General features: G+C 37.8%; 1 pseudogene; it reads right to left on the minus strand.

Annotated features, from left to right (window-relative positions):
• Positions 1–295: 295 nt before the first annotated feature.
• Positions 296–3,441, minus strand: LOC141511620 (alpha-enolase pseudogene; annotated as a pseudogene).
• Positions 3,442–3,667: the final 226 nt, after the last annotated feature.

Raw genomic sequence — 3,667 nt, forward strand, 5'->3', positions numbered from 1 at the left:
TTCCTGTCCTTGCTTTGACGATATATATATATCAGAGAAAACTAGGTAGCCTAATGGATAGAATACCCAGATTGAAATATGAAGACTTGAGTTCAAATCTGGTCTTAGAGACTATCTGTGTAAGTCACCTAGGCAAGTTGCTTAACCCTGTATGCTTCAGTTTCTTAATCTGTGAGCTGAAGAAGGAACTGGCAAACCATTCCATTAACTCCGCCCCCCCCCCCCGTTTTTGCAAGGAAATGGGGTTAAGTGACTTGCTCAAGGTCATACAGCTAGGTAATTATTAAGTGTCCAAGACTGGATTTGATCCTTCTGACTCCAGGCCCAGTGCTCTATCCACTGCACAAATTAACTGCCCCTGACTCCATTATCCTCGCTAAAAAACCTCAAATGTGGTTACCTAGAGTCATACATTACTGAAAAATGACTGAACAGCATCATCCTCAAATTCTCCAGAGAGAATGAGATACTTTAAGGACTTTATACATGAATATCTTACTATAAGTGATCACAGAATCAGATGACCAAAAGCAAAACTAGGTCTTTCTTACTTGCCTCTCATTATAGTAACTCAGACATATTGAGTATTGTAACAATATGATTCATCATATATGTGTATGTGGCTTGTGTATTTTTATGTCTCTCTCTCTCTCCCTATGTATATATGTATATATTATAGAAATATATAATATGTGTGTATTCTTGTTAAAAAAATTTGCTAGAAAGAAAATGGTTATAAGTATATTAAAATTCTCCCTTAAAGGTCCCATATTGATCTGATATAAACGTAACAGAATAAAGGTTCGTTAACTTTATTAATTTAAGATAAGAGTCATAATTGGCCTTTATTTTGGAAGAGCTAATCATATAACAGAATTCCACATTTTTCATAGGATATCACAGTCAGGATCAGAATTATTTAAGTGGAAACATTTCCCATTCAGAAGGAAATACCACAATGGGGAAAATGAGTCAAGAGGATTCTACTATTGCAAGGTCATCCTCTCAGTCTTCCCAGGCATAAACATCCACCTGTAACAGTTTTCAGATCACACTCTCTTTGAGTAACTTGTGACATTATCCTTGAGTGGTGGATTGTTGACTTACTGACAATTCAGACAATCGTACCTGAAATCAAAACTCAGAATGGCATCAAATACTAAGAAATGTTTTCTTATGTTTCCTCATGGGGTGGCTAGGTGGTGCAGTGGATAGAGCACCGCACCGGCCTTGGAGTCAGGAGGACCTGGGTTCAAATCCGGTCTCAGACACTTAATAATTACCTAGCTGTGTGGCCTTGGGCAAGCCACTTAATCCCATTTGCCTTGCAAAAAAACTAAAAAAAAAATGGGGATCTTATGTTTCCTCATGTTGCTACCATAACAGCTAAAAATAAGCACATACAAGTCTTATCTCTTTCATCTTTCGTTAGTTTAAATCCATCCTGGAGCAGACATTAATCATTGGAAATTAAGAAAATCATTGCATTCTTTGCTTACACAATATAGTTAATACATGATTGTTCACCTCAAAGCCCAAAACAAAGTCTGATGGAGATCCATATCTGAAAGTTTTTTTGTTTTTGTTTTTTTACTGAATACTTTTATTCTACACATAGAAGCTACTAAAGGATCTGGCCCGTGGGCTTGTAGGGCTGCATCACAAGTATATGCCTCTGCACATCAACACTGGGGGTGGGGGTGAGAACAGATCATTCTACCCAGTCACAAGATGAGGTCTTCCAAAAAAGGACCAAATGATCAGGTACCAGAAGAAGCAATGAGAACACAGAAAGGTGGAAGAGAGCGGGGTGGAGTTATGTAGCGCTGAGCCCCCATCCCCAAAACAGAACTGGTCTACTACTTGGCACTGCCCATTCTTTGGAGGACTTCTACTGTGGTGACTGTTGCCTACCAGCTCTGAGGCTTCATGGTCATAGAGCTTACTTGGCCCGAGGGTTTCTGAAGTTCCTTCAAGCGAATTTAGCCTTGCTGCTCAGTTCTTCCTCAATTCTGAGAAGGTGGTTATACTTGGCCAAACGCTCAGATTGGCAGGGGGCCCCAGTCTTGATCTGCCCAGTGCAGAGACCCACCACCAGGTCTGCAATGAAGGTATCTTCAGTCTCTACAGAACGATGGGAAACCATTACTCCTCACCCATTGGGCTGGGCCAGCTTGCACACCTGGAGAGATTCAGTCATGGAGCCAATCTGGTTCACTTTGAGCAGGAGGCAACTGCAAGCTTTCTCATTCACAGCCTTTTCAATGCACTTGGGATTGGTCACTGTGAGATCATCGCCTACAACCTGAATGCCTGCAGTTTCAGTAAAATTCTTACAAGCTTCCCCATAATCCTGGTCAAAGGGATCTTCAATAGACACCACTGGATAGTCCTGGATGAAGCTCTTGTAAAGGTCCCCAAGCTCGGCAGGTGACATATCAGAAAGTTTTGCATATCAGCTCTAAAAATCAAATGCTTAAATCTAGAAGCTGTTGATACTAAGTTGAATCTGAGATGTAACTTCAATGCACACTATTCCAGTTGCACTTTCATAAATTTATAAGCAGAAAAGAATCACTTAATAAGTAAGTCCCTTTATTTTGCTTATAAGAGGTCCTGGTTTCTCATTCTAAAATATTTTTAGAACTTCACCATATAACTTTCAACAATTTTTTTTTCCCAGAGTTATTGAGATTTCTGACTATGCTAAGTCTAAGATTCAGGGGACAAAAAATTTTAGACATTTACAAAGCCTGTGGTCCTTTGCCAAAAAATTATATTAATTATATTTATTTACTCATTTTGAGCAAATATATCTAACATTCTCTAGGAAGAGTTAATTTCCAATAATATAATTATATCACTTTTTACATTTACAGTAATTTCTTATATAATGCTTTTCTCAATCAATTCAATACAAGTCTAACAATAACATTTTATTATGGGCTTAGAAACATAACAAAACTTTTGCCCCTCAAATAATATCAATTCATTTAAATGTTTGTCCAGATCAATTTGGTATTCTCTGCTAATCACATTCAAAAATCTTTTCTTTCTCATTTATGCAGTTTCTAAGTATCAACTTAATGCCAAATATCAATTTTTTTTCCACTAAGGCAAGAGTATCAGACATTAAAATAATCTTTTTTTTTGTTTTTTGCAAGGTAATGAGTGAGGTTAAGTGACTTGTCCAAGGTCACACAGTTATAAAATTATCTGAATGGGAGGACACAACTCACTTTAAATGGAACCAATAAAATTCAATTTTGCAACAATCAAATCTGAAATTTCAATTTAAAAAATATTCAGGGGGCAGCTAGGTAGTTCAGTGGATAGAGCACTGGCCCTTGGAGTCAGGAGGACCTGAGTTCAAATCTGACCTTAGGAAAGTCACTCTTAACCTCATTGCCTTAAAATAAGTAAAAAAGTTAAAAATAATAATATCATTCAAAATCTCAATTTTCAGGGCAGCTAGGTGCCACAGTGGATAGAGCACTGGCTTTGGAGTCAGGAGTACCTGAGTTCAAATCTGGCCTCAGACACTTAATAATTACCTAGCTGTGTTGCCTTGGGCAAGCCACTTAACCCCATTGCCTTGAAAAAAAAATCTAAAAAAAGTCTTGGGAAAATTGAGATTTTGGACTTTTTTTAGCGGTACCTCAAATTA

Source organism: Macrotis lagotis, chromosome 1 (assembly GCF_037893015.1).
Source record: "Macrotis lagotis isolate mMagLag1 chromosome 1, bilby.v1.9.chrom.fasta, whole genome shotgun sequence".
In the NCBI taxonomy this organism is placed as follows: domain Eukaryota; kingdom Metazoa; phylum Chordata; class Mammalia; order Peramelemorphia; family Peramelidae; genus Macrotis; species Macrotis lagotis.